Genomic DNA, 13,256 nt, shown 5'->3' on the forward strand with positions numbered 1-13,256 from the left:
CATAGTGAGACCTGACTTAAAATGAAATGAAAGGATGGTAGATGTAGCTCAGTGGGAGCATGCTTGCTTACTTAGCATGTGTGAGGCTCTAAGTTTGATCCCCAATACTGCCAAAGAAAAAGAAAGTGTTCTCATCTGAGGTCCTCTGCAGCTGTGTGCTGCTATTCCACCTGTTTCCCTTGCTGTCATGGATGCAAGAGTTACTCTTATTAGGTGGACAAAAATGACAGAATGTATCCAAAGAGCAAGTATCCAGTGCATTTGTGCAAAGGGAAAATGGGCTGCAGTCACATTATCTTACTGGGAAAGTCAAAGTGAATTGCCTGCCACACTCTTATCTAGAAAGGACTTCCCTCTTAAGGCAAGAACTTCAGGGCTTACCATTGGTAAGTGCCCTCAATAGGCCCTGAGTTTTACCTGTGTGAATGTCCCTGGGGGTGCATGCTAGGCCAGGGAGCTGGTCTCCCTACTCATGTGTCTTAGGGGGCCTCAAACACACTGGTAACCCACTCTGGATTCCCTGGCCTGCCTTCTCTAGATAGGAGCAGCACATGAAGGGAGGCAACTGAAGTTGGAAGGGTTGAGCTCAAGTGGATTCCAATCCTGTGCATTCTCTTTGAACCAAACAAGTACAGTTTAGACAGAGTAGAAAAATTGATAAAGAAACAAAGTAACACAAACAAAATTGGAAATTTCTCCCCACTGAGCCTTCTTTCCCTGACTTTGTAAAATGGGCATGAAATTTCTTTCCAGTCATGAACACAGAAGGTGCACATATGCTTGGCTTATGGTAGGTCTTCAGTGTGGTTGCTGATTGAAAGTAATCCCTAATTAACATTGTTCTAGCAACTCCATCCTTTGACCCACCCATTTTGTTTGTGGAATCAGTCTGTAGTTTAATCTCATCTCTTTGGAAAATGGAGGTAGAGGAATTGATCCCCTGTTCAAAATTCCTGGTGCAGTTCCTACAAGATGCCACACCTGAGCACTGAATTCTGAAAGTAAGGACATTGGTATTTGGTATTGTTAGCCAACAGGATGCCAACTGCTCTCTTGATGCTCTCTGACTGCTGGGTGAGGCACAGATGCTGTTTTCTAATGGGAGACCGAGATGACAGGCCAGCAGCAGTGGTCCAGAGAGCAAGAGGAAGGAAAAAGTGAAAACTCCCACTAAAGATAAGGCAGTGTGGGGCTGGGGATGTGGCTCAAGTGGTAGCGCGCTCGCCCGCCATGCGTGCGGCCCGGGTTCGATCCTCAGCACCACATACAAACAAAGATGTTGTGTCTGCCGAAAATTAAAAAATTCTCTCTCTCTCTCTCTCTCTTTAAAAAAAAAAAAAAAAAAAAANTTAAAAAAAAAAAAAAAAAAAGATAAGGCAGTGTGCCCTGCTGCCAAACAATAAGTCAGGCCATAGCATCTCATGGCCTGAAGGGACAGAAGCTTGTGTTTACAGCCAAGCGTTGCAAGACCGGGAACTGGTGGGGATAGGGTTCTGGAACAGTAGGGATCAGGTCTGTGTGTGGGTCAGGAAGTCTCTTCTCCACTCTTGGGCAGTGTTTTTTGGTATTGGGTATTGAGCTACATCTACCATTGAGATACAGCCCTGTCCATTTTTAATTTTTATTTTGAGACAGTGTCTTGCTAAGTTGCAGCCAAATGCTAAGTCTGGCCTTGAACTTGCTATCCTCCTGCCTCAGCCTCCTGAGTCACTGGGATTACAGGCATGCACCACCATACCCAGCCCTTCCAAGTATTTCTAACCCTGTTAAGAAATCCCTTTGTGGGGTAGAATTACAGATTTTTCCAGTACTGTTAATAATGCTTTGTGTCTCATCTTGTTTTTATCAAGTAAGTAAAGATAAATGAAAACAGTGAGGTATTTTCATGTGCAATATTTTTCTGTTGACATTTATTTAATGGAACCTATTTTTTTTTTTTTTTTGCATAGAAAACTGAATCAGCATTCCAAAGTGATCATCAGCCTCCTCCATCTTCCCCACTGACCTTTCCCCTCCCTACAACTTGCTCATCCCATCAGCATCTGCAAAGAACTAAAGTCTTACTAGAAACACAATGTGAAGCATTTTTGTTTTGGGAAGAACTCAACAATTTTAAAACTATGTTCCTTTTTAAGGCAGTCGTTTATTTGAAAGAGTAAGGGTGCCTTGGTACATCTGTCAGCAGCCTGTGTCATGTTACATCTGTCCTTGATATTTAAAATATTTGGCATCATTTGACTATGAATCCATTTCTGACCTATACAGACTCATCTAACAAACGCTGGCCTGGAATTAAGCTTGGGTGTATATAGGAAACTAAACAAATCATTTAACTTTTGCATACAGAAAATGTATGCATGTTGAGATGGCATTTCAGAGGTTCTAGTTCACGTCAGATGGTTTTGCACCTTGAGAGGATGAATTCTCTCTCACGACAGGCCCAGAGGAGGACAGTACTGGAGTGCACACAGTTCTGGCACAGGCTCTGCCCCTCGCTGGCTGCCTCCTTCTTGACAGTCCTATTCCCATTTGTAAAAGCTGAAGTCTAGGTGTTCCAAAAGGTATTCTGAGGTCATCTTCTAACGTGGTTGAGCAGCTTTGGAATACTCAAAACTAAACAAATTTTTTAATTTATTTTATTGGTGACTGGTGTGACTCTTCAGAAAGGCATGTGTTTGGGGTTTTCCACCTAGCTTTGACTGTGGATTACCTTCAGGTTCCACAGAATGTTCTTTTTTTTTTTCTTTCTTTTGTGGTGCTGAGGATTGAACCCAGGGCCTTGTGCCTGCAAGGCAAGCACTGTACCAACTGAACTATCTCCCCAGCCCCACAGAATGTTCTTGAGAACATTCACATGCAAGGTTCTGAGACTCTGCAAAGGTCCGTGTTTCTATGATCTTTGAAATTTGAACTCTACAGCCAAATGGATGGTATCATGCAGCTTCTCAGTACCCTCTCTCCTGCCCCTCCTTCTGATACCTTAAAGGAAACCAGCATTTGTAGAATTGGTGGGTTTGCTATGACTAGGACATCCCTGGCAGTTCTTGCCCCCAAGAGCTGGTTTCTCATGTCGTACCCATGGGCACTACTGTCCTAGGCACAAAGGGAGGTTAAGCCAACATCTCCCTGCAGCTGGTGCTGGGTCCTTGTGGGAAGCATCACCAAACACAGCCTCAGTCTAGCCACTCTGCCTGCCAGATGGTTCTCCCCATACTTGGGAACATCAGTATTTTTGGCACTCAAGTGGACCAGAACTGTTCTGACAAAAGGAAAATTAGCCCACAGTCACAGCTCTGACACCTGGGCAGTTTCAGCTGGGAACCCAAAGTCAGACTGGTTTGAATTCTGGCCCTAGGATTTTTAACAGTTGTGTGACTGGGGAGAAATCCCTTTGCCTCTTCAGATCTCATCGTCCTCTGAGTGGCAAGGAGACTCTCACCTACTTCCCAGGGAGACAGGATAAACTGGTTGAGATGAGTGTTTAGTGCAGTACCTCTGCAGAAAGGGTCCTGAAGCAGAACCAGCCCTGAACTAATTGTGTGATGGAGAGACCTTAAAAGTTCTTAGAAAGGTCTTAAAAATTGTGATCTCAGAGATGGGAAAATAGGTCCAAGGCGGCGGGGGGGGGGATGATTATTGCCAAGATCCACAGAAAGCAGGATTAGAGAATGCTGGTGTTACCAGCATGTTGCCTTCCTCTCCCACTCTGCCCACTTCCCCAGGCCAGGCAGTGCAAACCCCAGTCTTAAAGCTGAAGGAATAAATTGCTACTTTAGATTGAGCAAGAGAGCTATTTTAAGGCAGACAAGCTCTCAAAGCCATAAATTCCATCACCTGGGCAACTGCCTGCTTTCTTGGGCAAGGCAGCTCTCTGCCATCTGAATGCATGAGCATCTGGGTATATGGTTGAAGTATGTGGCCTCCTGGGGCTTCTTCCTTACCTCTACTTAAAAGGAGTTGTGGGGATGGGTTGGTGACACACGATGTGCAGGAAATGGGGAGGCCCTTCCCTTATAAGAGCTGGTAGTCTCCTGGGAACAAGTGACTACCCAAGTGATCTCTGACACCACAGTCAGCTTTTCCCTACTAAAAAGCCAAAATCTTTGTAGGGTTCTTCTCCCTGAACAGATTGGCCCTAAAGCCTTTAGGTGGGCATGGCATGGTGTATGTGCTTCAGAGGGGAGTGGGGATCTGTGAAGACCCAGAGCAGATTTCTGGAACCTAAGCAGGATGAAGCGTGTCCCTATGAGTGGGTTTGGGAGAATGGCCTGCCATGTAGTGTTAGTCAAAGCAGGGTGAAGATACTTCCTGCAGAGTGGGACAGGTGCAGACTGTTAAAGCCCAGGTTGGGTGAGAATATCCATATGGAGTAGAGTAGCCAAGCATGGGTGTAAGAACCCTACTTGGGTGGCCCCATCATGTGTGGGCAGGACATCTGTGCAGGGATGGGTATGGCAGTGGGGTGAGATCAGTTAAATACATGGACATTGGTCCAGTAAGTTAATGAATAAAGGATAATAGGGGGTTTCTCACTGGCAGACAAGGGAGGGAAAACTAGAATGAACCCTATGATGTTGGATTGGAATTGGAGGTGTCAGTGTGACATCATGGTTTTATACACACAGGACATAAAAACAATTAGATGTAAATATGTGCATACATATGCATGTGTTCATGTGCATACATGTATCCCTTAGCTTTTTTCACTGAGAGGACCTGGGAACCGCAGCAGCCTAATAGCAATGAGCACATCTTGTGCCAAGATCTTGGTTTCTAAATATCATTCTCCAGTAGAATAAACTGAGGGGCTGGGGTGTAGCTCAGTGATTGAGCATGTGCTTAGTATGCATGAGGGCTCTGGATTCAATCTTCAGTACCTCAAAAAGAATTTGGGGCTCATTGGAGAACTGACAGATGCCAGAGCTAGAATAGGAAAAGCACAAGATGAGTCTGGAACATTTGTGCCAGAAAATAAGGGCATAAAGAAGTATGGAGACCAAGACATATCAAAAACAAAACTACTGGCCAAACCAGGGACAATCTGAGCATTTAAATAAATAAATAAACAAACAAATAAGCAAGCAAGCAAGCAAGCTATGCACAGTGGTGCACACCAGTAATCCCAGCAACTTGGGAGGCTGAGGCAGGAGGATCACAAGTTCAAGGCCCAGCTTGGCAATTTAGCAAGACCTTGTCTCAAAATAAAAAGGCCTGGGCATGGAGCTCAGTGGTAAAGCACTCCTGGATTTGATCCTCAGTACCAAAAAGAAAAAGAAAATAGGTAATGGATTATCAACCAGCAAATGAAGTAGAAAGTAATGTGTCTATATTGATATAAATAAGTAAATTGAAAGTTCCAAGGGCTGGGGATGCAGCTCAATGTTAGTGTTTGCCTAGTATGTGTGAGGCTCTGGGTTAGATCCCCAGCACTGTAAAAGAACAAGTTCCATGTGAAACAGCATTCCAGCCCTTAGCAAAACTTCAAAGTTGAGCTGGGCACATTGGTGGTAATCCATAATCTGAGCTACTTGGGAGGCTGATGCAGGAGGATCAAGAGTTCAAGGCCAGGGGCTGGGGATGTGGCTCAAGCGGCAGCGCGCTCGCCTGGCATGCGTGCGGCCCAGGTTCGATCCTCAGCACCACATACAAAGATGTTGTGTCCGCCGAAAACTAGAAAAATAAATAAATATTAAAGAATGCGCTCTCTCTCTCTCTCTCTCTCTCTCTCTCTCTCTCTCTCTCTCAAAAAAAGAGTTCAAGGCCAGCCTGGGCACCTTAATGAGACCCTGTCTTCAAAAATAAAAATAAAGAAAACATCAAAGTTATAAGATTTATTGAAACTCATTCCAATACGTATTTATTTTGATGTTCAAATTATCCCGAGTGTATTTATTACAAAGTATATTATGGTGGAAAAGTCTGGTAGACACAAGTCTAATCAACTGATCAAAGCAAACATCATTAGTTATGGGACAAATGACAATCATAAGCCTCTTGAATAAGAGAATATATCACTTTGAGGTTATTTCTGCCAAAAAATGTTTATAGAAAATAATTGTTGGGCTGGGGTTGTGGCTCAGCAGTAAAGCGCTTGCCTAGCACGTGAGAGGCCCTGGGTTCAGCACTACATACAAATAAATAAAATAAATTATTTTAAAAAAAACAAAATAATTGTCATTTTCTAAAATGTTAAGATCATGAAAGTCAAGGAAGGTCTGAGGAACTGTTCTAGTCTAAAAGAGACTAGAGATACAGTGAAGGGCAACCTGTGATTCCTGATGGTATCATTTTACTACAAAAAACATAAAAGACACTTGGCAAAACTCAAATTAGATCTGAGGGTTTAGATAATAATGATAATAATGTATCAATAATAATTTCCTCATTTTTTGTGTATTCTTGGTTGTAAAAATAAACACTACACTAAAGTATTTGAGGGTGATGGAGTATTAGTTTTTAACTTACTCTTAACATAATTCAGGGCAAAAATGGTGGTCTTTGTATTTTACTTACTTTTTTTTTTTGTAATTTTGTGATTGTTTCCAAATAAATAAGTTAAAATAACCAACACTCAGGTCTGTCCATGTATGTGGGCTAAGAACAAAACTGGCATGACAGGCCTTTCACAATGGCCCCTGAAACCTCCCCCAGCCCCACTGCTTCTTTAATACATATATTCTTCAACTCCTCCCCAATCTCTTAGTAGAGACTTGCTATGTCCTACCACCATGTGTTCTTTGCCTATTTTGACTACTTGCCCAAGGCCCATCCTTCTCTCAAGGTTTAGTTCAGCCTCAGAAAACTTGGAATGGAACCACCATTTGACCCAGTTATCCCACTCCTCTACATAATCCCACTCCTCTACATATACCCAAAGGACTTAAAATCAGCATACTATAGTGACCAGCCACATCAATGTTTATAGAGCTCAATTCACAATAGCAAACTATGGAACCAACTTAGTTGCCTTTCAACAGATGAATGAATGAAGAAAATGTTTATATATATATATATATATATATATATATATATATATACACACACACACACACACACACACACATACATACAATGGAATATTACTCAATTATAAAGAATGAAATTATGGCATTTGCTGGTAAATGGATGGAACTAGAGAATATCATGCTAAGTGAAATAAGCCAATCTCCTGAAAACAAAGGCCAAATGTTTTCTCTGATATCTGGATGCTGATCCATAATGTTTTTTGGGGGGGCAGCTAGGGAAGAATGGGGAAATTTTGGATTGGGCAGAGGAGAATAAGGGGAAGGGAGGAGGGATAGGAACAGGAAAGACAGTGGAATGAATTGGATTTAAGTTTCCCATGTTTATATATGAATACCCGACCAGTGTAATTCCACATCATGTACAACCACAAGAATGGGAAGTTATACTCCATGTATGTATGATATATCAAAACACACTCTACTAGGGCTAGGGATATTGCTCAGTAGGTAGAGTGCTTGCCTTGTATGCACAAGGCCCTGGGTTCAATCCCCAGCACCACATTAAAAATAAATAAATAAATAATACACTCTACTGTCATGTGTATCTTGAAAAAAAAATTAAAACAGAAAAAAAAAGTTTAGTTCAGCTGTTCATGGAGCTGACTCCCTGAAGTCTTGGTGTATTTCTAGCTGCTCCAGGGTTTCCCCCAATAGGTCTGGGGATCCCTAACCATCCACAGATGTACTCTCGGGGTCCCTGAGACTTTTTTCCCTCTAAAAGGACTCTATGTATATTCAAGGTAATAGTGTCTCTACTATCTGTTTGATACTAAAGAGATAAGACTTTGAATTATTCATCTGTACTTATTGTTTTCACCCAAATCTGATCACTTTGGTCTCTTGCCTATAGAACAAAGTGCAGCTCCCGTGGCTCCCTGACTGCAAGGGATTTGTATTAATCAGTTTTTTAAATTACTATAACAAAATGCCTAGACAATTAACTTAGTAAAGGTTTCTTAAGCTCATAGTTCTCTGAAGGTTCCAGTCCAAGATTGGGTGATCCCACTGCTTTGGACTTAGGATAGCAAGGACATGCAGGGAGAACATGGTGGAGCCGACCGCTCAGCTCATGCCAGGAAGCAAGAGAGGAAAACTGATGGATTCAGGTCCCAGATTCCTTTTTGTGGGCACACCTTCAATGATCTAAAGACCTCCTGCAAGGTCCCACCTTCCAAAGTTTGAACCACTTCCCACTCTGGGCACCAAACCGTTAACACATGGACTTTTTATTTTGGCAGTACTAGGGATTTGAACCCAGGGTGCTCTACCACTGAGCTACATTCCCCAGCCCTTTTGTTTCTTTTTAATTTTGAAACAAGTTCTTACTAAGTTCCCAAGACTGACCTTGAACTTGAGATTCTCCTGCCTCAGTCTCCCTAGTAACCGTGATTATAGATGTGTACCACCATGTCCAGCACACATGGGCCTTTGAGGGACCATAGCAGTCTTTCAGAATCTGTCCCAACTTACTGTTTCTGACCATTTGTTCCTTTCCTTTCACATACCCTTGAACCCTCCCCATGTGTCAACAAGAACCCAGACTACTTACTTCCATTTGAACCCCTTGGCCTTTCCACCAGGTCCTGAGCTTAAAACAGGCTCCTCTTTCCAGAATGCCTTGCCCTATCTTCCTTGGTCAGAACAATGACACCAACAGTGAGTGGGCATTTGCAGAGTGTTGACTTTGTTTCAGCACAAGTGTAAACTGTTTACAATCTGCAGACTAGGAAACTGAGACCCACAGAGGTTTAATATTTTGTCTGAGGTTACACTGCTATGCCATGCTTTGGGCCCTGAACCAGGCCAGAGATCAGTGAAGCATTGCCCTCTAGGAACTCATGTTCTGGAAGGACAGCATATAAATAAGAAAACTGTGAATCATAATATACTGTAATAAATTCTTTGATGCAAGGGACTGTGAAAGCCAGGATAGGAGTACCTGACTGAACCTGGGGACTCAGGAAAGTGTTCCCATCTAGCTGAGCCCTACAGGATGTGCAGGAGTTAGCCCTCCTCACTCAACTGTTGTGAGAGTTAAGTGAGTTAATATATAAAAACCAAGTAGTGTCTGGTACAAAGGTGGCACTGTGTAAATATCATGTCCATAGAGAGGAAAATCCTACCTGGGGTCTATTTGCCAAGCAAGAGGTTGTCTCAATAGGACAGGAGACATGTTGGAGGCCCTGGGTTCAATCCCTAGCACCAAAAAGTCAGTGGGAAGGCAGGGGCAGTTGGCAGGATCACACACGGTTGAGTGAAGGCTTCCCTGCTCTCCCCACCCCGGGTGGTTGTACTGACCTTGTAGTTCCATCAATACCCGTAGCAGCAGATACCTGTCCCCCTCTTGGATCTACACATCAGAGTATCTGGAGGAGATACTGAGAATCTACCCCTTGAGTAATTCCTGTGCACCTTAAATTTGAGAATCCCTCCATTTTAGAGAGAAAAATCCCAGAGTAGGATTCTTACTGGCTCAACCCAGGTCCCATACCCATCCTGAGCTGATCTTTAGGCTGGAAGGGAATCATGGGTCAGCTGTTCACTCTTCCTGGGTTGGCACCACCTGTCCAGGAACAGGGCAGGGTACTATTGCCTAACGATGAAGGGAATAGATGCTGAATGGACCACCATAGTTCCACAGTTACTCTCCCAACCCCAGCACTCTAGTCAAGAGCCTGGCTGTCTCAACACATCGCTCAATACCTGGCTGATGGGAGTGGGACATCAGGAGATGTTTGCCTCCTGGTGACCTCAGTGGCTCCCTGAGTGAACCTCAGGGCTAATAACACCAGTACTGGAGTTAAATGAAGGCAGTTCCCACGTTTCTTGTGGGCACTTTTTCAACTTCTTCTTCCCCAGAAAAACACTCCCTTTCTCTCTGGTGGAAGGAAGAGGGAGTGAGGCTCAGCAGCTCCTGCGCAGATGAATTCTCCTTTGTATCACCAAGCACGAGCAGGGCTTGGAGGTATCAGGAACCATAAATTGGGGTCCTATAAGGTAAGATGCCATTAAAGGCTACAGTGAGGGGTGCAAAATGGATTTGTTTGGGTTGTCCTTGATCATAGGAGCCAAAGGAATGTCAAACTGGAAAATCCCAGCAAGCACTATTTTTAGAGGAGACTTGGAAAGCATTTTTCCGGCTGAAGACACAAGTTCTTGCAGAAGCCGCAGTTAACTCTAACCCCTCAACTATTCCTGCCTGGAATTTGCCCAGGCCTTGGACCTTTGCCCTAGGCATGTGGGAACATTGCTGGAGGAGTCTGGCACTGCCACAGAAGAGAGGGATGGGACATTGGTCCTTTCAAACACAAAAATGGATTTTATCTTTATATCTTTCAGTCTAATCTTTCAGACATATGGATGTTATACTGGTACCTAAAAAGGCCTTTTGAAGTAGAACCATTTCAAACCAAGTTGTTAGTCTTGAAACATTAAATATACAATTTACTGTGCATTTGGTTTTTTGCTTAATGTTGATAATTGTTAATATAAACTTTATCAGGCTTTCCATTATATACTTTATGCTTGAAATCTACTTATGACCACTGCCTGTATTTTCCATTTGAGGTAGAAGTCTCTAAGGGCTTCTGCTAATTACTGAGTTTATTAAAAGAAGATTAGATCAATTGCTTAATTGAAGTTACAGAAAAACCTACCCTACCCCCAACACTGGCAAGGATACAATGAGGAGAGGCCTAGTTAAGAAATGAAGTGGGAACCCCTCTCATAATTTTCAGACACTGCCTCTAGGAACAAAACATGAAGGAATTAGAGTCTGAGAAGGTGTTTTGCTCACAGGCCTTTGTGGAATTAGAATCTAAACTTATAAGACCAATGCTTTGAGATCAGAGGTCTCCATGAGTCCTGATGCTCAAAAGAATCAGGGTGCATGTATGTGTGTGCAGAGTGGGTACAGTGGGGGATTCCCAGATTTGGAGGTTGTTGCTCTTGGAGGGAGTTAAGCCAGGGCTCAATGGGAGGAGATGCTAAATCTGATCCAGGTGAATGGAAGTATCCAGAAGTAAAGATGCTACAAGTTGAGCATTGTACAAAGAACAGACAACTGCAAACACAGAGAAAGGGTCAATGATAAAAAACTTGTCAGCATCCAAAAACTGCCCAGGCTGAAAAAGACCCTGTTGTAAGAGTCTCCTAAAGCCCAAGCACGTCTGCAGGCATGAGCTATCCCTCCACATAATCTGGCTGCTCAGAGGATACATCAGGATATGTTCAGGGTCTGCGATAAGAGTCTGTGACCTGGCCCGGTCTGTACTCTGGCAACAATGCATAAAGTAGCATCTGGCTTCTTCATCAGTCTCCTCTCAGTCTGGGTGCCTTAGTCAGCCCTGGCCACGTGGGCCAGATCCTGGAATGGGGACCTGTCCAAGGGCCATCTGTTTCTTTGTCAGTTATTGTCTTCATTTTGTCTTTAGCACTTGTAGACACCAGAAGCACAGGTTTGCCAGGGACTTGTGATGTATTACAATTTAACACAGAGGAAGGAACCATAATGCTAATTTTTATCTACTATTTAAGGATCCATGTGGGATTCCCAACAACACCCTTTGGAAGTCTGTAAACTTCTGTTAAAAATCAGAAGAGAAAAATTTGAGTCTGTTTCTCGAACTAAAAATAAACTTGGGCGAGTGTCCAGGAACAGAGAGCAGTTAATGAGTCCTGGAGAAGAGCTCCAATCTTGCCTCTGCTCCATCCGTGTCCTCTGGCACCAAAGCCAGAGAGAGCATCTCATGAGGCAGGCCTCCTGGGACGGCTCTCATGCTGAATACTCTTCCAGTTGGAGCCCACCCCCTAACATGGCCCCCAAGGTCCTCCTAACACTGGTCCATGGCTCCATTTCAGTTCTGTCTGTCTCTTCTCCTTGAACTAACTCTGCACTTGAGTTCTTCAGTGTTGCTGAATGTGCTCATCTCTGGGCCTTTGCACATGTTGTTCCCTCTGCCCGGAATACTCTTCCACCAACCCTTACTGTCCTCTTGTCTAGCTAGCTGGTGCTCATATTTCTGATCTCAGCTTAAATTCTGACCCACAGATGTAATTAAATCCTTTTGCTGTTAATTCATACACCATGATGAGTACTCTCCTTCCCTCAACAACTCAGCACACACTCTGCTCTCCTTACTGATTTCGGTACTTGCTTTCCATGTCCCTGAAGGGGACTTTGCCTGCCTTGTTTAACACCGACTCCTGAGATCCTTTTCTAAAAATTTGTTTTAAACTTAACTTTTATTTTTTTAAGTTTTTTTTTAGTTATACATGGACACAATATCTTTATTTTGTTTATTTATTTTCATGTGGTGCTGAGGATCGAACCCAGTGCCTCACATGTGTGAGACAAGCACTTTGCCACTGAGCCACACCCCCAGCCCAACTTTTATTTTTATCAAAGTAACAGGGGCACATAGTTAAGAGAATCAAATAGTTCTTAAAGGCCCATTATCGCCATGACATTTCCTGCTTCCCAGAGGCAACACTTCTTAACTCTTTTAACCAACTAGTTTTTGTATTTCTTCTTTTTTCCTTTTCTTTTCTTTTGAGGCACTTTACCAGCCCTTTTTTACTTTTTATTTTGAGACAGGGTCTCGCTAAGTGGCTTCAGACTTGGAAATCTTCGTGCCTCAGCCTCCCGAGTTGCTGGGGTTAGAGGCTGCCACACTGCACCAGTCTTATATTTGTAGGTTTAATTAACACATATACTGCTACCCTAGATTTTTCAATTTAAGCATCTGCTGATCTCCTTAGGTGGATGAAGAGTGTTCCAGTCTCTTGCCCATCTTCCCTTCTCCTTATCAGACAAACATACTTCCCTTTCTTCTCTTCCTAATATAGGTATGTATTTTTTTTAAATAATGTTTTCCATGTATTGTTTCTTTTAACATTTATTTTTTAGTTGTAGTTGGACACGATATCTTTATTTTATTTATTTATTTTCATGTGGTGCTGAGGATCGAACCCAGGGCCTCACACGTGCGAGTGCCAGTCGAGCGCTCTACTGCTGAGCCACAACCCCAGCCTGCTGGCTATCTCTTGATGTTTAAATTTTAAAGAACAGGGCTGGGGATGTGGCTTAAGCGGTAGCGCGCTCGCCTGGCATGCGTGCGGCCCGGGTTCGATCCTCAGCACCACATACAAAGATGTTGTGTCCGCCGAAAACTAAGAAATAAATATTAAGAAATTCTCTTTAAAAAAAACAAAAAAAACAAAAAAACAAAA

The sequence above is a fragment of the Marmota marmota genome, unplaced genomic scaffold, assembly GCF_001458135.2.
Source record: "Marmota marmota marmota unplaced genomic scaffold, marMar, whole genome shotgun sequence".
In the NCBI taxonomy this organism is placed as follows: Eukaryota; Metazoa; Chordata; class Mammalia; order Rodentia; family Sciuridae; genus Marmota; species Marmota marmota.